The sequence below is a fragment of the Saimiri boliviensis genome, chromosome 15 (assembly GCF_048565385.1).
Source record: "Saimiri boliviensis isolate mSaiBol1 chromosome 15, mSaiBol1.pri, whole genome shotgun sequence".
In the NCBI taxonomy this organism is placed as follows: Eukaryota; Metazoa; Chordata; class Mammalia; order Primates; family Cebidae; genus Saimiri; species Saimiri boliviensis.
The window spans coordinates 37,834,286-37,858,275 of record NC_133463.1 but is presented as its reverse complement, the minus strand read 5'-3'; the positions used below and the strand labels follow the sequence as shown (position 1 = coordinate 37,858,275).

Here is a 23,990-nt window from a genome sequence, read left to right as displayed (position 1 = left end):
TGGATAAGACAAATCTATGAACACATGGGGAATCTACAACTGAGAATTTCTCTCAAGGGAGAGAATGTGTGGATACACTTTCCCTGTCCTATCAGGGAACTCACGAAGACATTTCACAATTGACAATGACAGTAGGATGTGATTCCTGTGGTGTATTCTACAAAGCACTGGGACTACTTAAAACGTGTATGTGGGCTTAAGTCAGATAGTGTGCAGACTAACAATCAAACTCTGGGGTGCCTGCAAGGAAGAGGTAGTCAACTGAATTGATATCGTTTTTCTTTGAAATAGAAATAATCCTAGCTAAGGGGAGAGCTTGATTTTGATAAGATGGGCTCAACTTCACTCCTAACAGATCAAGAAAAAAAATATTTGGAGTATTTTTTATATATCAAGTAATATGCTGGACCCTTTTACTAAAATTAACACGTTTAATTCTTATAGCAGTCATGGGAGATAAGTATAATGATCTCCATTTTGTATGTATTCAAACAAGGCTTAGTTAAACAGGTAAATAGAAATTATGTTCAAATCTAGATACATTTAAATGTAAAGTCTTAATACTTATTTGTTACATAATGAAAGTTTGAACCATGGAGAACAGTGAGTAGAAAATACTCAATCACCAGTTACCCAGTGACCTGGTCAAAAGATGATTTATTTCCACAAGTAGGTAATATTCTTTTAAAATATACCAGATCTACAATTATTATCAGCCAAAGAATCTTCTATTGGGAAGTCCTATGATATCAATTATTTACTAAATTCACACATAGAAATTTTTATTTAATTATGTGGAGTAACATCAAAACCTGTAGAGAAATATGTGTAGTTTAGAGTTAGGAATCATATTAAAGTTGGGTATCATAGGTATCAAACCCAAAAGCTAAGTAAAGACTGTATAATATTAAAGACATTTATGAAATCTCCTTGCCAAGAGATATTTAAAAGTAAGAGAACTCATCAGAATTTCCTGGAATGCTTTACATCTAATCCATGGAGATACTAGAAGATTACTTAATTTTTTTCCAAAGCATTTTTTTTATTATATTGTCTTAAGAATCTTTAGTATTATAAACTCCTTAGTAAATATTTTTGTGTACTATATCATATTCTTAAATTCTTGATTAAAATTGATATATATTAATTTAAATGCATTGTTACCATTTCACTATAAATGTTGAAATAGCTACTTTGAAAATGATGAAAATTTTCACATAAGTAAATATAATAAGCTCTTATTTTGGTATTATTTTTAATTACATAAGCATAAAGAGTAAAACTTAATAAGTGGACTTTTTTTTCAGTGTAGGATTGTATAATTAGTATTTTCTTTACATTCAGAGGCAGCTTAATCAGTCACTTATGGTCTTTTTCAGAAGGAGAAGAAAGTTATCATGGGTTTAACAAGCTTATACTTGACTGAAAATACCTGTTGTTTAAAATAAATTGAAAATTAGCAGCCCTTCTGTATTTTATATAACACACATTTTAAAATATTTTAGAAATGGAAACATTTTTGAGAAAAATATCATTCACAATCTTAGTCTGATGTTTAGAAAAATAAACAATAAATTTAAATTTGGCATCATACAATGTATAATGTTTCACTCTGTTATAAAATGATGTCAGAGTGGAATATGATGAATATGAATAGATTTACCCTTAGAAACATCATATTCAATTCTAAATTTTTTGGGACATTTTCTGCTGCACTGAGTTTTCATGTTTGTAAGTCATATACATGTAAAGATATTTCATCATACTTGAGAGAACAGTATATGCTTTTTGCAAACTTAGACTATTAAATATTGCTGCAAATTTTATGGTAGAGATGTAATATTTCATCATGGAAGCATTTTCCCCCAAATCTTAAATACAAACCTTTTTAAAAACAAAAATCTCCATGGCTTAAACTTTGATTATGTAATGAATAAGTTTGTTTTTGTAGTACATGCCCAAATAATAATTGTTATAATTATTAATAGAAATAAATATTTGAAGAGTCAAGATTGTTCATAAACCATCTCGCTCTAATACATTTGCACAGATAATTTAATGTCCTTTACTAGTAATGATTTACTTTAAAGAGCCATATTTCACCTTGGTTTGTAAAAGGGCTATATCTAAAAATATATAATTTTATAAAATTCTATAAAATAGAGTATAGATTTGTCTAGACTATGTAACAAATCAACACATAGATGTCTGTGTTTGCACCTTGGTAGTTATTTTGGTGAGCAATATTTAAGATATTTATGACACAGGGAGGGTGGGGGAGTAGCTAGTACTTCAGAAATTACTTTCATCTTCTCTGAAAAAGCTGGGTAACTGTGAAAGGGGTTACACCAAAACTTGGAGATACTATCTTTAACACACTTTCTTGGCTCTCTTTAAAGCTAGTATGATGGACATTTTATCAGAAATCAGTAATATGCTCTTCTCACTTGGTGATGAGTACCACTTGACACTCAGGGCTGAATGCTCCTCTCAGCTATGGTTTTTAGCATTAAAAGTTACCGGAGATATGGTGAGGGAAAAAAACATGGCTGACAAATAGCAATCTCAAAATGATAGAAGCTGATCTGCCCCTTTAAAGTCACATGAATGTAAGGAAAGACTATATGAAATTTGAGAAAGAATACATTTGTCCTGAAAAAGACAGCATCATTCAGGCATTAATACTAATGTGTCTCCTTTGTAAAATAAGACAGATGTTCAATAATTGGCAAATATAAATAAAAGTTTACTTTTTGGTGGCAAGGTGTCTCCTTTATCCTGGGTCTCCCATTTTCAACCAGACTGAAGGGAACTATTCAATTAGCCTCCTGAGATATTTATGTTAAGGGACAATTTTAAATAACTTTGTAAATTATACTCTTCATTTACTATTAATTAGGTATATTTGTTTAATTTATAAATAACATTATTATATAAACTACAAAGAATATACTAGAATTATACTAGCATAAAATATTTACAGTAAAATTTATTTCTATTTATTTATAAACAGATATTGAGCACACTATTTCTGAAACATGCTGGGCAAAGTGCTGGGAGGGTTTTGGAAATTATGTAACATAATCGCTGCCCTCAAATATTCAAATGACCCATTCATTGCAAAAATAAAGTTTATATGACAGGAACACATTTCAGCCCATGCTAGAAAATAAAATTCTTTTTCATTTAATTTTCTCTGATATTTTATCTCTTTTATAACCACATCTTTCTGGAGGAAGACATTTAATCTTAGAATAAACTTGTAATGTCAGGATCTCTGACAATTTAGTCTTCTTCTTTACTTCCTTCAGTTACTTGGAAAGCTTATACAATGCCAATCAGTAATCATAGAGAGAGAAGTGTTGAGTACTATGATGTCATCTGATGTCACTTTTTGGGATACATTTTGTCTCATCTATTTGTTTATTTCTTTTCATTGCTTCTTGCTGTCATCTTCTGTACGATATTATTAAAATATAGACTCAGGTTAAATAGACCTGGGCTAGGGCCTGAAGTTCTGTGTTTATAACAAACTGCTAAGAAAAGCTGCTGCTGGTGGTGCTTGTCTGGGTGGGGCTAATGCTCTGAGTGGTTAGACTCTGAGGAATAATCTTTGTACCACTATGATCCCTGTCATTGCTTGATACTAGAATGTGCTCTGCATGCTCCTCTTTCAACACAAGATGGATTTTGATCTGGCTTTTCATCTCAGCTGCTTGTACCCTCCTCTCAAAAGGACAGCAGAAAAGCTGTCTCATGGTCTAGAGAAGATTTTCCTTATGCTACCAGATGTCGAATATACACTTGTAATTCATTTTTCTCACACCATATTGCATGGGAATTCTGATATCCTGTTTCTGTCCACAGGAATCCAGACAATGTCTACTCTAAGATTTCATCCTCCTTCTAATCAATTATTGAGCAAACGACATAGGCAAGATACGGGGCCTCCACCACATGAGAAGAAAGGAGAGATCTAAAATTGACACCCTATCATCAAAATTGAAAGAGCTCGAGGAGCAAGATCAAAAAAACTCAAAACCTTGCAGAGGACAGGAAATAACTAAGATTGGAGAAGAACTGAAGGAAATAGAGACACAAAAAACTCTTCAAAAAAATCAATAAATCCAGGAGCTGGTTTTTCGAAAAAATCAACAAAATAGACAGACCACTAGCCAGATTAATTAAAAAGAAAAGAGAGAATAACCAAATTGATGCAATAAAAAACGATAAAGGGGATATCACCACAGATTCCACAGAAATCCAAACCATCATCAGAGATTATTACAAACAATTCTATGCACATAAACTAGTAAACCTGGAAGAAATGGATAAATTCCTGGACACCTGCATCCTCCCAAGCCTAAACCCAGACGAAGCCGAAACCCTGAATAGACCAATAACAAGGTCTGAAGTCGAGGCAGCAATAAAGAGCCTACCACCCAAAAAAAGCCCAGGTCCAGATGGGTTCACAGCCGAATTCTACCAGACATACAAAGAGGAGCTGATACCATTCCTTCTGAAACTATTCCAGACAATCCAAAAAGAGGGAATCCTTCCCAAATCATTTTATGAGACAAACATCATCCTGATACCAAAACCCGGCAGAGACTCAGCAAGAAAAGAAAATTTCAGGCCAATATCCATGATGAACATAGATGCAAAAATCTTCAATAAAATACTGGCCAACCGATTGCAACAGCATATCAAAAAGCTCATCCAACATGATCAAGTAGGATTCATCCCGGGGATGCAAGGCTGGTTCAACATACGCAAGTCCATAAACGTAATTCACCACATAAACAGAACAAAAGACAAAAACCACATGATTATCTCAATTGATGCAGAGAAGGCCTTTGACAAAATTCAACAGCCCTTTATGCTAAAGACCCTCAATAAACTAGGTATTGATGGAACGTATGTCAAAATAATAAAAGCTATTTACAACAAACCAACAGCCAATATCATACTGAATGGGCAAAAACTGGAAGCATTCCCTTTGAAATCTGGCACTAGACAAGTATGCCCTCTCTCACCACTCCTATTCAATATAGTACTGGAAGTCAAGAAATAAAGAATATTCAAATTGGAAAGGAGGAAATCAAATTGTCTCTATTTGCAGATGACATGATTGTATATCTAGAAGACCCCATCATCTCAGCCCAAAATCTCCTGAAACTGATAAACAACTTCAGCAAAGTCTCAAGATACAAAATCAACATCCAAAAATCACAAGCATTCCTATACACCAGTAACAGACTTAAAGAGAGCCAAATCAAGAACGAACCGCCATTCACAATTGCTACAAAGAGAATAAAATACCTAGGAATACAACTAACAAGGAACATAAAAGACCTCTTCAAGGAGAACTACAAGCCATTGCTCAACGAAATAAGAGAGGACACAAACAGATGGAGAAACATTCCATGTTCATGGTTAGGAAGAATCAACATCGTGAAAATGCCATATTGCCCAAAGTAATTTACAGATTCAACGCTATTCCCATCAAACTACCAATGACCTTCTTCACACAACTAGAAAAAAACACCTTAAACTTCATATGGAACCAAAAGAGAGCCCGCATAGCCAAGTCAATTCTAAGCAAAAAGAACAAAGCAGGAGGCATCACACTACCGGACTTCAAACTATACTACAAGGCTACAGTAATCAAAACAGCATGGTACTGGTACCAAAACAGACATATAGACCAATGGAACAGAACAGAGGCCTCAGAGAAAATACAACATACCCACAACCATCTGATCTTCGACAAACCTGACAAAAACAAGCAATGGGGAAAGGACTCCCTGATTAATAAATGGTGTTGGGAAAACTGGCTAGCCATGTGCAGAAAGCAGAAACAGGACCCCTTCCTGACACCTTACACCAAAATTAACTCCAGATGGATTAAAGACTTAAACATCAGACCTAACACCATAAAAACCCTAGAAGAAAATCTAGGCAAAACCATTCAGGACATAGGTGTAGGCAAGGACTTCATGACTAAAATGCCAAAAGCAATGGCAACAAAAGCCAAAATAGACAAATGGGACCTAATCAAACTCCACAGCTTCTGCATGGCAAAAGAAACAGTCAGTAGCGTGAATCGGCAACCAACAGAATGGGAAATAGTTTTTGCAGTCTACCCATCTCACAAGGGGCTGATATCCAGAATTTACAAAGAACTAAAACAGATCTACAAGAAAAAAACAAACAAGCCCATTCAAAAATGGGTGAAGGCTATGAACAGATACTTTAAAAAAGAAGACATACAGGAGGCCAACAAACATATGAAAAAATGCTCATCATCACTGGTCATCAGAGAAATGCAAATCAAAACCACATTGAGATACCATCTCACACCAGTTAGAATGGTGATCATTAAAAAATCTGGAAACAACAGATGCTGGAGAGGATGTGGAGAAATAGGAACACTTTTACACTGTTGGTGGGAATGTAAATTAATTCAACCACTGTGGAAGACAGTGAGGCGATTCCTCAAGGACCTAAAAATAGAAATCCCATTTGACCCAGCAATCCCATTACTGAGTATATAGCCAAAGGATTATAAATCATTCTACTATAAGGACACGTGCACACGAATGTTCATTGCAGCACTGTTTACAATAGCAAAGACCTGGAACCAACCCAAATGCCCAACGATGATAGACTGGATAGGGAAAATGTGGTACATATACACCATGGAATATTATGCAGCCATCAAAAACGATGAGTTCACGTCCTTTGTAGGGACATGGATGAACCTGGAAACCATCATTCTCAGCAAACTGACACAAGAGCAGAAAATCAAACAGCGCATATTCTCACTCATAGGCGGGTGTTGAACAATGAGAACACATGGACACAGGGAGGGGAGCACTACACACTGGGGTCCATTGGGGGGAAATGGGGGAGGGACGGGGGGTGGGGAGGTGGGAAGAGATAGCATGGGGAGAAATGACAGATACAGGCGAGGGGACGGAAGGCAGAAAACCACATTGCCATGTGTGTACCTATGCAACAATCTTGCATGTTCTTCACATGTACCCCAAAACCTAAAACCTAAAATGCAATAAAAAAAATATATATATATATAAAATAAAAAAATAAAAAGATACAGGGCCTCTCTTCTCAGACCCTCACATGAGTTTTTATTTATTACTTTCAAAATTATTCTTAACTGAGGAATCTAATTTCTGCTTAGGTGAGTAGTTGAGTTGGGTAGAAGAAGCTGGATCCCCAAGTAATTTTCTAATCTATTGTTTGTCCAGGGTCCTTAGCCTTGAAGTTTCAAAAATAGATATCATCTTTTTTGTTCTATCTAATCTATTAGGTCTTCCATTCTCCAAGTTATAGATGAAAAATTCCAGTTTAAGTGGAAAAAGGTGGAATGGCAAATGAAATGATCAGAATTAAAGAAAATATATTTATTAATCCATTATCATCTTCCCTGTGGCAAACTAGATAGATGTTCAGACAACTGTACAGTAATGGGTAATTTTTCAAATATATTTTATTGTGTGGCTGGACTTATCAAAAAATATATAAATTTTTCAGAAGCCAGTAAGACTGAAAAGTACAAACCCCCACAGATTGTAATGTGACGTCGGAGCTGGGGACATAGATCCTGAGATCTATAGGACTGCAGGTGTCTGAGTAGGTCTCTAACTAGAGTTCCTAACAAGCATTTCCCTCTGAGATTTGTTAATTCAAGCTCACATTGTTTGAGATGGGATTTGGAATGCAAATAATCTCTAAAAAAAAGTCCTGTTGGACAAACTTCACACAATTTTCACCAAGTTTATGAATACTAACTTAATCACACCTAAACATAAAAATTACTAAAAGTAAATATTTAAGCTTCCTGGATCAAGAATTAGTAGAAAGAAAAATACGTAGAAACAGACACAAAAAATATGAAATGAAAAAAACAAATTCATTGAAAAAAATATATATATATTTTTTAATTTTGTATATATTTATTTGAAAATATGCTGCAGACGTGATGTTTCAAACCTAAAAAAACTTCTGCATGCATCTCCTAAGAATTAGAACATTATCCTATATAACTCAATTATCACTTCTAGAAAAATCAGACATACCACATTTTCTAATACCCATTCCATCTTCGTATTTCCCCAAATATCCCCCCACATGTCTTTTATAGGGTTTTTTTTTTTTTAATGAATCAGAAGCTAATAAAGGATCACACTTTCCATTTGGTTATGTCTCTTGTCTTAATTTAGAAGAGATCAATTTTTGTTTTATTACATTTGCTTTTAGAAAAGTTTAGACCAGTTGTTCTGTACCAACTCTGGACTTCTCTATTTCCATACTGTGTAATTTAACTTGTTCCTCTATTCCTTGTATTTCTTTAAACAGCAAGGTAAGTCTAGATAAGAGATTTAATTAAATTTGGGGTAAACATTTTTGGCAGTACATCAAGGATGATCACATATGCTTCATACTGAATCCCATCAGGAGCCACATAATGTTGGCTTATTCCAGGAGTGAAATGCAGTTTAATTCAAACAAATTTGAAAAACTCAAATAGACCTATCTCAAAGAAAGAAATTAGATCAAATAGGCTAAAATCTTCCTTTACCCTCCCATATTCACATAAAATCACATAGCCAAACAATTTTGCATTGTTGTTCTAGAAAATATCCATGGAATAGATAACATTAAGCTTTCCAAGATGTCTTCTAAAACCAGGAAAAAGAAGGTATGTTTCAATTTTACTTTAATTTTATGTTTAAACCAAGTCCAGGCAAGGTCAGTAATTGAACGAAAACAAAATCCAAATTTATTTAATGTAAATGCACATATAAACAATTATTACAAACCAAATATAGTAATGCTTTGTAAAAAGGTAAAATGCCACAAGATATTAGATTCACTTTATGAATGCAAGATTGCTTCAAAATTAGAGGATATGTAAATATAACAAATTAGAAAAGAAAATGATCTAAGTGATTATGGCAATTAGTAAAGAAAATAATCTTTAAAAAATCAATCAGGATTTATGATGAAACTGTTAGCAAATTAGAAATAGACAAGAACTTATTTGACCTGAGAAGCATTTAGAAAAACCACTTTAAGTGGTAAAAGCAATCCATTTACAATCAGAACATTCCAGTCAGTGCAATAAAGGACATTAAAAAAAAAAGTGAGATAGGAAAGAAAGAACAGCTTAAATGTATCAAGGAAAAAATCCTTTGATTGGATGAGATAATTTAGCAAGTTTCCAAGAAAAGATCAAAATTTAAATTCAAAACTTTAGCAAAAGCAATAAACTATTTGAAAGTAGACACACATACAGGATAACATTTGCAATAGCAATGAAATATATAGGTTACCTAATAACAAGCTTTACAAAATATATGCAAGCTGATTTTGTAATAAAATACAAACATTAAATCTCACTAAAGAAAATCTGAGTGAATTAAAAGATTAGCATGATTAGCAACATATCATACAGGTATTAATTCTGTGCAAACTGACATATATATAATTTTTATATATGAGAAATTTGACAGGTTGATTTAAAAATCGATTAGAAACAGCATCTGGAGAGGCAAAAAAAAAAAAAAAAAAAAAACCTAATCAAGAAGAATCAGGTAGTGGGAGGGGGCAGATTTGTTCTTTCAGGGCCTAAGACTTATTTTAATGTTCTATTAACTAAAATACCTGATATTGACTAAGGGGTAGACAAAAAGAGCAATAAAACAGAAATCATATATCAGATTTTAGGGAATCTGATATGTGACAGTTTTGGCATTACAAATTGCTTTGGCATTGCAATTTAATGGAAAAAAATTGGTTGTTTAATAAATGGTGCCAAGATAACTAAATATCTGGTGAAAATTAAAATGGATCATTACTTTATACCTTATTACTAAACTCAATTCCAAATGTATCAGTGACTTAATATGAGATGTAAAACTCTAATCTTTTTGAATTTATGTATTTTGTCACCTGATTACAGTAGATTTAACCTAGAAATTTAATAATTTATTATCATAAAAAACTAGACAATTTCTAAATTTCTAAATGTTCTGAAATTCTACAAACTTCTATAAAATTTGTAAATAATCATGAATGAAAGAAGAAATCACCAACTGGAATTAGAAAATGGTTTACTAAATAAAAATTAAAATATAAGAAAACACTACTTGTGCAGTGCAGATAAAGCCATGAGTACAGGTGGATTTATAATCCTACACACATTCTTCAATTCTTATGGCTTATAATCAATAAACTTAACCATTTATACTCCCACAAAGTTAAAAAAGTAAATTTAATCTAAAGAAAATAGAAATAATAAAATTACAGACTGGAATTTATATATCTCTCTCTCTCTCACACACACACACACACAGAAAAAAAACTAACGAAGCCAAAACTAATTTCTTTGAAAAAGGTTAATAAAATGTAATACACCCTATCAAAACTGCACAAGCAAAAAAGAGAAAAGGTACAAGTTATAATTATCAAAAAAGTAGGACAGCATCACTACAGACCTTATAGATTATTACCAGAGATAACAAAAGTGAAACTGCAATCTATAAAGTTGTATAAGACCACAGGAATCAAGAATAGATCAATACCAGGGCCCCCCAGAAACCCCACTCATACGCCTTTTCAATCTATAAAACCTAAAGGCAGGTACTTTCTTGACTTCTAAAACAATTATGTTAGTTTTGCTTGCTTTAAAACTTTATAAAAATGATATCATACAGCATATACTTGCTTGTGTGTGACTTCTTTTAATTAAAACTTGAATCTTTTTAGAAAAATATATACAAGAGATCCTGTCAACTTCAACAGTTGAAGATAGCCTGATGCAATAATAAACAATGCCTAAATCTTGCCATCTTAACAGATGAAAGCTTATTTCTCACTTAAACTATATGTCTTTCATAGGTGAGCAGGGGCTCTACTCCATAAAGTCACTCTGGTTGCTAGGCAGAAAGAGGTTTCACTGTCTTGAAGACGTACCCTCTGAAATCTATGGACCCTTCAATTGCAGTGGATGTGGAACAGAAGTCATGGATGTCACACAGCTTCACTTTGATAATTTAATCCAGGATCTTCTCATCATGGCCCTTACTAATCAGATGACATTAACTGACTGTAAGAAAGCAACAAAGTATAATCTTCTTTAAGCTATATCATACATAAAGAGATTGACCAGAGGTCAATGAACTCTAATAAGGTCTACCATATGATCTTGATAATGGTGTTTCACATCTTTTATTTTATATAATAAAATATTAAATCATATATTTATATAGTGACTTGCTTTTTCATACAACATTAAATATTTGAGAATAATTTATTTTGATACCTAAAATTGGAATCTCTTTATCTTTGTGCACTAGTATGCTGATGAACATTTGAGTTGTTTAAAATTTATACTGCTAAAGTGCTGCTCTGAATGTTCAAATACATCTCTCCCGGAGAATATGTGGAAGAGTTTTGCAAAAGAAAACTGCTGAACTGTAGAGTCTTTTTTATAAAGTAACACCAAATTGTTTCACAAATAGCCTGTACAACAATATATGCTCCAGTGGTGTATAGGAAATCCCATGTCCAAAATCTTGGCTCATTTTTGGTATTTTCAAACTTTAATATTTTTCTATCTGCTAGGTGAACTGTATCTTACTGTCTTTAGAAAACAAATTATAGTAAAAACTATAAAGAAAAGCAACAGAATGTTGAACACAAACTCATGATTATATTTTGGGAAACAGTAGGGGATGTAATTAGAAGTGGTATCCATGGAACACTTTAAAGGAGATAAGACTTTGTCGTTATTTAATTATGTCACATACAATTTTTTGTGTATGCTATATGTTATAATGAAAAAATGAATCATCTGGGCATGGTGGCTTACTCCTATAATCCCAGCACTTTGGCAGGCTGAGTCAGGTGGATCACCTGAAGTCAGGAGTTTGAGACTAGCCTGGCCAACATGGTGAAACCCCGTTTATACTAAAAATACAAAAATTAGCCAGGTGTGGTGGTGGGCACCTGTAGTTCCAGTTACTGGGGAGCCTAAGTCAGGAGAAATGCTTGAACCTGAGAGGCGGAGGTTGCAGAGCCAAGATTGCATCATTGCACTCCAGCTTGGGTGACAAGATTGAAACTCCATCTCAAAAAAAAATAATAATCATATTGATAATTATGGAGTATGTTGTTATTCTCCTGCCCTTCTATTCTCTTCTTGTAGATTAATAGTAAGATTCTTTTGTTTTGCTGAGAAAACGGTAGACTATAAAAGCAAATAGGAAAAACAGAGGCTGATTACACAGCAGAAGGTATGGAGCTGCTCTGAAGTAGAAGATGAGACAAAGAGGGGCCTGACAGTCAGAAAGTCAGTATATGATAAGGTGAAGCAGGTTTGTAGAGTAGATAGTGTGATGAGTAGAATTTGGTGAGAGAAGCCTAAATATAGTCAAGAGGTTGTCCTATGCATAATCTTCTCCACCTCTCCAATAAATCTTTTTAGAGATTAACCCCACACTTCAATGTCTCAAAGTCAGATATATGCATCCTTCAATTATGTTACTGTATAGAAACAGACCTTATATCTTGCACGCACAAAAAATTCAACTACAAAGAATACTCTTTAATGGGTGCCCAGTTTGGTGCAAATAAATTATAACAGCATGTGAGATTTTTTTTTCCTGATAACTTGTGTGATTTATAAATAATTATAAATAATTAACAATAAATAATTGGCACAGTGAGGTTTAAGTACTATCTTTGTACCTACTTTGAAAAAAGAAAAGAAAGGATAAAAAGGTTTAAACAGCCTTTCTTAACAAATGATATTGAGATATCCACATAAGAAAGAATTAAGTTGTACTCATACCTTAAATTATATTAAAAATTTAATTCAAAATAGATTTAAAAATCTACATATAAGAGGTAAAATTATAAAGCTTTAAGAAAAACAATATGAGAAACCTTTATGACATTCGATTTGGCAATGATTCATAATATGAATACGGCTGGTCTCAAATGGCACCAAAAGCACAGGCAACAAAATAAAAAATAGATAAATTGGATTTAATCAAAACTAAAAACTTTTGGACATTAAATGACGCTATCAATAGAGTGAAAAGACAACTCATAGAATGAGAGCAAATATTTTTAATATATATACCTGACAAAGGGTTAATATTTAGGACATAGAGACAGTCCCTGTTTCACAATGGTTAAACTTAAATTTTCTTTTCATGAGGTTAGACTGATAACCAAATGGCATTTCTTGACTGTTCCATTTACTTGGCTTTTTCTCTATCTTAATTTCCTTACAGCCTTTCACAAATGTTCTTTTAACAGGCTTTCCCCATCCGCTGAAACTCCCTTTCCTGCATTTTGGTTTCTGATCCCCTCAGGACTGTCTATGTAGTTGTATGGCTATAACTAGACTCTAAATGTCAGTTTGTGCTCAGTTGAGACCTCCACTGAAGATGTATTCTGGACCTTTAAAAAAAAGAGGATTGCTGAAATAAAATCATATCAATTGATATAGGATACTTCTCACATTACATGTGAACAAGTAATCATAGGTCTCAAGTAATAATCTAAACATTTCACATTTGTTAAGTATTCCAGACATTCTCTATATTAAAACTGTGTACATGGGTCAGTCTATTTTCAAATAAATATTTCACAAAATAACAACTAACCGAAGAAATAAAACCTATCTCTGAAATATTAGGATGGTCATTTTTTCTGTTATGTATATACTTAAAACATTTACACATATCAAAATTGATGTTATGTATTTTCTTCCAAACATGACAAGAAGGCAAATGCTTTTAATGTAATTTATTTAAAAATAAAGGTTTTGCTTAGTATCAGCTATTCCATAAAGAATAGAGGGAATGAATGAGAGAACAGTTTGAAAAGCCAGCTATGCTTTTGTACAGATTTTTTTTTTCTCCACCTTGCTTACTATGTCCACAAAAAAGAAAAAGAAATGATCAAATATGTCAAGTGTGATCTCTGGTGAAAGCTTCCTAGAGAGGGTTTTGAGAACACTGGTTTTGTGCTGTTAAGGCAGCAGAGACTTATCTGAACTCTGGTCTCTCTTTATCTCTCCTTTATTCCACCTACTAAACCAAAGGATTTTAGGTTGAGGTCAAACCGTGGTTGGTGGAGGCTCAGAGTTCTGTTACACTCTTTGGAAAGTCAGTTAACAATCCTCTTTTTGGTATCAATTATTAAGGATTAAATAGAAGAGTCACTTTATTTCATTCCTCCAAAATATTTTCCAGATCTGTTATCCTGTATTCTACTGACATTTATTTTCAGTAACTTATAGATGTTCTATCCTGGTTTATATTATAAGATTTTAGGACACAAAAAATTAATAAAATAGAAAAATATAATCTTTTAACATAAAATTGATTAAAGGAGAAGTATTTAGAAACGCTCTGATAATGAAAAAGTTACATTTATATATAATACATACTGCAGAATAAATTTTGGAGGCCTTATCTAAATAATCTGACTTAAGAAAATTCTTATCTATTCTTAATTATTTAAACAATTCAGATGGAAGTCATGTTTTCATGTAATTGTAATGTGACCTGCAGGATAAACACATCTATTTGTGTGTCCCAGCCAGATTTTATGACTGATAAATATTGCCCTAGCCATATTGATCGTGCAATGATCCACATCAGTCAGTAAAGCTACAGCTGTAAGCAACATGCATAGAAGAAATCTCTAAGGAAACACTCAGTAATAGTGATTGATTGATTTCTGAATTTCCTGGGTTGCTTTTATTTGTGATATATATAAATGCAGATAGATAATTGGCCGAGAGCTATTTTGACAATTGTGAGATCTGTGGTCTTGCTTCAGACTTCCCATATTTATAAATCCAGGTATAAATATCATGGCATTTTTATTCAAGCAGTTAGAACTATTGTTCATGCTCATAGATTCCAGTATAATGAATTTCTATCGCATTTCTGTCTGCTTCTTTCCAAATCCAGAAAAGGCTAGAAAGCATGACTGGAATTTCTAAAGAGAAACTTTGCACATCAACACAGAAAGAGGAAAATGGTAGAATCCAAAGTAAACCAATGTTAAACATTTCTACTTAAAAATGTTCATAATGTTTGATTTTCCAAAAATAAGAAAAAAACAAAAAACAAAAAAACAAAACAAAAAAAAAAACCTTGCCCTATTGCTCTGTGGTACAAGAATAGCAGCATATAATGTACAGACCAGAGGCACAAACTGAACCACTTTCAAGGGCCACAAAAGAGCAATAAAAATGTTAGCTAGAAGTAAGATGATAAAGAATGTTGCTAAATATGGTAACATAGCATATTCCTCCACCAAAAGTGCTCAAATAACCAACAAAAAGCAAAACAACACAAACAAGAAACCAACATGATGGCCAAACACAAGCATAATAGAATGCTTTTGGCTGTCTTCTGCCACCTGGCAGCCAGATTGTGACTACTGACTACTGGTTTCCATTTCAAAGATGTTGTATAAAAATAATGCTTAAACGTTATGAATATATGTATGTGTGTGTGTGTGTATTCACATATCACACTAATTAGATGTTTCTATCTTTGAGGAAGTCTAGTGCAGTTGATTTACCATTGCATCTCTTCAGCTGCTTAGTACACGTTACCTACACTATTTGCTTATTAATTGCCCCTTCCATAAACAAAATGTTTAAATATAATTGTGGCCTTAGTTCCATAGTTTATAGCTACATAGTTTATATTTAGAGCTTCAGTTCAGGGCTATTCATTGCATCCATTCTCATTTCATGAAAATGGATTTTCAACAAAATAAAGAGTATATACACTGGACCAATATTTTGTGCTGAGCTTTTCAAGAGTGTGGCATTTTGCTGGAGTAATCACTGTATATAAAGGGGGAAAATGAGATTTTACTGTGTTCCAAAAATTAAGAGAGAAGTTGTATCTCTTATTCTTAGAGGAAGAAGTGCTTCCTCTGCTTTTGTTCCTTGGCTATCTATCAAGGCCTTTGGTTGTCAATGACTTTTCAGTTTCCATATCTTAAGGTGTTCATTCAGTTAACATAGATCGTTGTCTCTGCAGTACTTGACACTAATGAATACTTCTGAATACTTCTAATTCTTGCCATCCTCTCTTCTCTTTAGGTGGTAATATATTCCAATCATTGTTTACTTGTTACCTTCCTACTCTTTTGCCATTCTTTTATTGTTCTTCATCTTCTTTATGAATTCTTAGTGTATTTTTTAAGTGCTGTCTTTAGAACCCCCTTCCTTTCTATGCTCTATCATTCTCTTTAACTTGACTTTTTTCAAAAATGTCTACCTTGGCAGTTTACTCTTATAATTTCAGCTATTTTCTTTCTTTGTGATAGCACCAGATCATTATCTCCAGTTCTAATCTGTCTCCTGACTGTTACATTCCAATAACTGCTTCACTGCATACACTTCTAGCACATCAAGGCATAGTTAACATTTGCCAAAACTGAAGAAGTCAGTTCTTTTCTCAAATTTCTTTCTCTTCCTGATTATTTTCAGCATTTCTGTTAGGGATGTCTCTATTTCTTCCAATGGCAAAAACTAGAACTTTAGTTATTTAACATAGATCGTTGTCTCTGCAGTACTTGACACTAATGAATACTTCTGAATACTTCTAATTCTTGCCATCCTCTCTTCTCTTTAGGTGGTAATATATTCCAATCATTGTTTACTTGTTACCTTCCTACTCTTTTGCCATTCTTTTATTGTTCTTCATCTTCTTTATGAATTCTTAGTGTATTTTTTAAGTGCTGTCTTTAGAACCCCCTTCCTTTCTATGCTCTATCATTCTCTTTAACTTGACTTTTTTCAAAAATGTCTACCTTGGCAGTTTACTCTTATAATTTCAGCTATTTTCTTTCTTTGTGATAGCACCAGATCATTATCTCCAGTTCTAATCTGTCTCCTGACTGTTACATTCCAATAACTGCTTCACTGCATACACTTCTAGCACATCAAGGCATAGTTAACATTTGCCAAAACTGAAGAAGTCAGTTCTTTTCTCAAATTTCTTTCTCTTCCTGATTATTTTCAGCATTTCTGTTAGGGATGTCTCTATTTCTTCCAATGGCAAAAACTAGAACTTTAGTTATTTCTATTTTGTTTTACTACACATTCTTTCTCAGTACCACAATTTGAAACATTACATTTCCTTGTAACCATTTTCAAGATCCTCATTCCTCTTATAGCTATAGTTCTTTTATTTATTTTCCTTTGATTTCACAGAAACTGTTATAGTAGTATATGTGTTTAGTAGCTCTTGGCTATAAGGAACATAAACCAAATTAAGTTTTTTGAATAATCTTTTAAATTTTGAAATATAATATTAAAGTTTTTCCAAAAAGTTACAAGCACGATGCAGAGTTACTGAATACTTAATTCGTTTTCCCCTTCCTTAACTGGCACACTTGTCAAAGCTAGGAAATTGAAATTGGTAAAATACTGTTAACCAAACAGAGATTTTATTAGAATTTCAGCATTGTTCCAAAATCCCATGCATGACACCACAGTGCAGTTTGTCATCATAGGTACTTAGTCTCCTTTGAGGTGCTGGAGTTTCTTAGTTTTTTGTTATCAATCCTGATATTGAAAATTTGAAGACAATTGAAGAATTATGTCCATTTGGATTGGTTTGATGTTATCTTCATGATTAGACGGGGAGTTTGTTTTTTTTTCCTAGAAGATTCCAAGAGATAATTATTATGTAAATTATCCCTCTCGTCAAATCATATCTCAAGGCACATGTCAATTATCAATATATCAACATTACTTATTGAACATCCTGCATCACATACATAATTTAAAAATATTTAATTTCAGTCTGAGGCTTGTCTCTTCATTGTCTTAGTAGTGTATGTTGCTGAGCAGTATTAGAATTTCAATAAAAACAAATTTATTAACATTTTTTCTTTATAGATTATGCAATTTGTGTTGCCTTTCTAAAACTCACCACATAGTTCAAGATTACATGCATTTTCTCCTGTGACTATTTCTAGAAATCATATAATTTTATATTTTACATTTAGGTCTCTAATTTATTTTGAGTTAATTTTTAAAGAGGTATAAGATATGTCTCAAAGTTTATATTTCTCCTGCCAAAGTTCAATTGTTGAGAAACTTCTGTTGAAAAGACCATGCTTTCTGCATTGAATTTCTTTTGCTTTTGTTAAAAATTAGTTAACTATATTTGTGAAATGTATTTTACCATTAAAAAAATTGTTCTTTTTAAGTCTCATAACAACAGTGTAGTTTCTTTTAAGAAGCATATAAATGGGCTTTGTTTTCTTATATAGTTTGACAATTTTTGTCATTCAGTGTATTTTTAGAAGTTCATGTTTAAAGTAATCATTAAAATAATGTGCTGTAGTCTTCCGAGCTGGTTTATTTTTTACTGATACATAATATTTTACATATTTGTGGGGTACATATGATATTTTGTTGCATGCATAGAATGTAATGATCAAGTCAGTGTCACCTTGAGTATGTATCATTTCTATGTTGTAGAAACATTTCCAATTCTCCCTTCTGGTCAGTTTGTAATATAAAATCCATTGTTGCTAACTATACTCACCCTATTCTTTGAACATTAGAACTTATACTTTCTATCTAACTGCAAGTTGGCACTAACTGATCAACATCATTTAATTCCCTCCTTCTCCACTCTACACACATCCTTTCCAGCCTCTGGTATCTACCATTCTACTTTCTACTTTCATAGATCAACTTCTTTAGCCATCAAATATGAGTGAGAACATCTGAAATTTGTCATTCTGTGTCTGGTTTATTCCACTTAACATAATGACCTCCAGTTCCGTATCTGTTGCTATAATGTGATTTCATTTTTTATGGCTGAATAGCATTTCATTGTTTGTATATATACATTTTCTTTATTCACTCATTTGCTGAAAGACATTTAGGTTGATTCCATATCTATGCTATTGCAAATAGTGCTGCAATAAACATGTGAGTAAAGGTACCACTTTGATACACTAATATCTTTTCCTTTAGATAAATAACCAGAAGAGGGATTGCTTAATTATATGGTAGCTCTATTTTTAGGTTTGTGAGAAATTTTCATACTATTTTCCATAATGGCTGTACTAATTTACATTCCCACTAATAGTGTATAAGAATTCCCTTTTCAGTGAAACCTCACCAGAATCTGTTATTTTTTTATCTTCTTAATAATAGTCATTCTAACTAGAGTAAGGTAATACGTAAAGTTTTGTCTTGCATTCCTTTGATAATTAATGATGTTGAGCATTTTTTCATATGTTTATTGTTATTTATGTATTTTCTTTTGAGAAATGTCCATTCATGTCTTCTGCTTTATAATGGAAGTGTGTGTGTGTGTGTGTGTGTGTGTGTGTTTGTGTGTGTGTGTTACTGTTGAGTTGTTTGAGTTTTTTGTATATTCTGGATAATTAGCCCTTATTGGATTATTTGTAAATATTTTCTCCCATTCAACAGGTTGTTCCTTCACTCTGTTGATTCTTTCTTTTGCTATTTATGCATAAGCCTCTTAGGTTGATATAATCCCATTTGTCTGTTTTTGTTTCTGTTGTCTATGCTTTGAAATCTTAGCCTTATGCTTCTTCTAGTAGTTTTGTATTTGGGGGTTTTGCATTTAAGTTCTGAATTTATTTTCAGCTTATTTTTTATATGTCAAGAGACGGGGTTCAGTTTCACTCTTCTACATACGGTTATCCAATTTTCCCATCACCATTTATTGAAAAGGGTATCCATTTCCAAGGGATTGTTCATACTGGTTTTGCCTAAGACCAATTGGCTGTAAATATGGGGATTTCTTTTTGTATTTTCTATTCTCTTCCATTGGCCTATGCATCTGTTTTTATGTCAACACCATGCTGTGTGAGTTACTGTAGACTTGAAAAATATTTTGAAGTCAGGCAGTGTGATGCCTTCCCCCAACCTCAGGATTGCTTTGGCTACTTGAGCTCTTTTTTGGTTCCATATAAATTTCAGCATTAAAAAAAAAATTCTGTGAAAAATGACATTGATATTTTGTTAGGAATTGCAATGAATTTGTAGATGGCTTTGGGCAAAATGGTCACTTTAAAACTATGAATTCTTCCAACGCATGAGCACTGGATGTCTTCCCAATATTTTTATGTGTCCTCTTTAGTTTCTTTCATCAGTGTTTTGGATTTTTCCTTGTAGAGATCTTTCACCTTTTTGGTTACATTTATTTCTAAGTTTTCGTTGTTGCTGTTGTCATCATTGTTGTTGCTATTGTAAATCGGATTGCCTTCTTGGTTTCTTTCTCAGCTAGTTTGTTTGTAGTATATAGAAATTCTACTGATATATATATATATATATATATATATATATATATATATATATATGTATACTTTGTACCTTAGGTTCTGGGGTACATGTGTAGACCATTCAGGATTGTTGCATAGGTACATACATGGCAATGTGATTTGCTGCTTTCATCCCCCCATCATCTGTATCTAGCATTTCTTCCCATGTTATCCCTCCCCACCCTCCCCATTTCCCCCATCACCCCAGTCCCTCCCCTAGCCACCCTATCATACCCCAGTGTGCGATGCTCCCCTCCTTGTGTCCATGTGTTCTCATTGTTCAACACACACCTATAAGTGAGAACATGTGATGTTTGACTTTCTATTCTTGTGTCAGTTTACTGAGAATGATGATTTCCAGATTCATCTATGTCCCTATGCACGAACTTACCATTTTTTATGGCTGTGTAGTATTCCATGGTGTATATGTGCCACATTTTCTTTGTCCAGTCTGTTACTGATGGGCATTTGGGTTGGTTCCAGGTCTTTGCTATTATAATAGAACAATTTATAATCCTTTGGGTATATACCCAGTAATGAGATTGCTGGTTCAAATGGAAATTCTATTTCTAGATCCTTGAGGAATTGCCACACTGTCTCCCATAATGGTTGAACTAATTTACATTCCCATCAATAGTGTAAAAGTGTTTCTATTTCTCCACATCCTCTCCAGCATCTGTTGTCTCTAGATTTTTTAATGATCGTCATTCTGACTGGTGTGAGATGGTATCTCAATGTGGTTTTGATTTGTATAGAAATGCTGGTGATTTTTGTGTATTGATTTTGTATTCTGTAATTTTACTGAATATATTTATTGAATCTTTGAGATATTTTGGTGAAGTGTAGGTTTCTCTAGATATAAAATCATGTCATCAGCAAAAAAAAAGGATAATTTCAATTCCTCTTATCAGATTTGGATGCCATTTATTTCTTCCTATTGTTTGATTGCTCTGACTACGATTTCCATTACTATGTTGAATAGGAGGTCTTATCCTCTTTCAGTTATTAAAGGAAAGACTGTCAACTTTTCCCCATTCAGTTTTCCCCATTCCTTCTTTTTTTTTTAAATTGCATTTTAGGTTTTGGGGTACATATGAAGAACATGCAAGATTGTTGCATAGGTACACACATGGCAGTGTGGTTTGCTGCCTTCCTTCCCCTCACCTGTATCTGTCATTTCTCCCCATGCTATCTCTTCCCACCTCCCCACTGCCCCGCCCCTCCCCCATTTCCCCCCAATGGACCCCAGTGTGTAGTGCTCCCCTCCCTGTGTCCATGTGTTCTCATTGTTCAACACCCGCCTATGAGTGAGAACATGCGGTGTTTGATTTTCTGCTCTTGTGTCAGTTTGCTGAGAATGATGGTTCCATCATTCTCCCCATTCCTTCTGATGTTATCTGTGGTTTTGTTGTATATGGCCTTTATTATTTTGAGATATATTCCTTCTATGTCTATGTTGAGATTTTTCATCATGAATGTATGTTAAATTTTATGAAATGCTTTTTCTGTGTCTATGAAGATGATCACATGATTTTTGTCTTTCATTCTTTTGATGGCTTTTTTTTTTAATGATACTTTTTGATTTGTATATGTTGAATCATCCTTGCATCCCTGGGTTAAATCCAACTTGATTGTGGTATATTATCTTTTTGACATGCTGCTGGAAACTGTTTGCCAGTACTTTGTTGAAAATTTTACATCTATATTTATCAGAGATATTGGCTTGGAGTGTTTTTTATTGCATCTTTGTCTGGTTTTGCTATCAGGATAATGCTGGCCTGGTACAAGGAGTCAGGGAAAATTATTCCTGTTAAATTTTTTGGAATAGTTTGAGGAGACCTAGCTGCTTTATTTCTGTTGCCTTTGTTTTTGCCTCTTTTACTACCTTCTCTAGATTCAGTTGGAGATATTTTATGATTCAATTCCTTCTCTTCTATTGTCTTTTATTATTTGCCTGTTTAAATAATTTTAGTCAGTCTCCCAGGGTTAAAAGTAGATCTGCTAGCAAATAAAATTTGTTTATGTTTTTGTTTGTCTGAGATAGTCTTTATATCTCCTCTGCCTTAGAAAGTTGATTTTGCTGGGTATAGAATTCTGCACTGGTTCATTTCCTTTCAAAATAAGAACAATGCCAATTCTTTTTCTTCTGGCTTCCTTATAGTTTGACAAGAAATGTAGTGTAATTATCCTTATTCCTCTGTAAAAAAATATTATTTTCTTCACCCATGCTACTTTTGATACTTTTCTCTATGTCCTTGATTTTTAGCAGTCTTTCTTCTTGGTTTCTGAGCTTATCACATCTTGCAATTTGATATCTGCTACTACTGTTGGAAAATTCTTAACCATTATTTCTTCAATTATTTCCTCTGCCCAATTTTTCAGTATCAGAGATCCCAATTATGAGTATATTATGTGGTTTTATATTCTCCTTCAGTTCTTGGGATAATGCTGCTTTCCAATTTCTTTATACTTATGTTTCAGTTTGCATAATTTCTGCTGACCTTTCTTCAAGTTCACTGATTCTTTTTTGTAGCTTCCTTGAGTCTACTAATGAGCACTTTGAAGGTCATCATTTCTACTATTCTGTCTTTGGTTTCCAGTGTTTTTATTTGATTTATGCCTATATTTTCCATTTCTCTGTTGCAGTAACTTATCATATTTTGCACATCATTTATTCCTTCATTAGAGCTTTTAACATATTAGTGTTATTATTAAACTTTCAGTTTGTGTCATATCTAAGTCTGATTCTATCCTTGATTTATTTTCCCTTAAGACTTTCAGCATTTCTTCACATGCTTTTTAATCTTGCTTGAAAGTGAGACATATATTAGATAATGTAAATTGAGATAATTAAACATTTTGTATAAAATTTTATATTAAACTAACTAGAGATTGGGCAGTGTTTAATGTTTGTTGTAGCTGTAGGTCCCAGAAGCTTCAAAATCCCCTAATACCTTCTTGTTCCCACTCTTAACTTTGGGCTTCCCTAAACTGTTCCTTCCCAATGAGAGTCTTGCAGGTTTTCTAGGTATAACAGACTGCTACAATGGAGTCACGCTAGTGTGGTGGTAAGGCATAGAGAAGAGGTTGACTCTGTAATCTTAACATTAAATGTCAGTGTTTCTGTGGGCCTGTGTCTTGGGACAGTGATCTTTAAAAATGCTTCTCCCAGTGGTACCAATTCTAAAAGATTTCAGTTACTGTAAGAAATCATTATGTTTAAATTTCATTTTTTTCCAAGTACACCCATTTTACTGTAATACTTGCATTAATAATTTATTTTCTATATTTTATAGTATCAAGACTTAAAATTTTAAATTATAGATACATTTTAGTAAATTCTAGATATAATATTCTTAAAAATACTTTTATTGTGGTAAGGTTGACCTTCAGAAGACATTCATACTTAAAGTATGTATCAGGCGTCCCCAAACTACAGCCCCGCGGGCCGCATGCGGCCCCCTGAGGCCATTTATCTGGCCCCCCACCGCCCTTCAGGAAGGGGCACCTCTTTCACTGGTGGTCAGTGAGAGGAGCACAGTATGTGGCGGCCCTCCAATGGCCTGAGGGACAGTGAACTGGCCCACTGTGTAAAAAGTTTG

The 23,990-nt window shown here is 33.3% G+C and overlaps 2 long non-coding RNA genes across 6 annotated transcripts in view; one reads left to right on the top strand and one right to left on the bottom strand.

The window, feature by feature from the left end:
* LOC141581453 (uncharacterized) overlaps window positions 1–4,472 on the top strand; it is a 63,573-nt gene extending 59,101 nt beyond the window's left edge. For all 4 annotated transcript variants that reach the window (XR_012514092.1, XR_012514089.1, XR_012514093.1 and 1 more), the window contains one exon: window positions 3,868–4,472. This is a non-coding gene — a long non-coding RNA (uncharacterized LOC141581453). The remainder of the gene's footprint in view (window positions 1–3,867) is intronic.
* Window positions 1–23,990, bottom strand: part of LOC104653286 (uncharacterized) — a 951,899-nt gene that overhangs the window by 15,509 nt on the left and 912,400 nt on the right. The window lies entirely within an intron of this gene.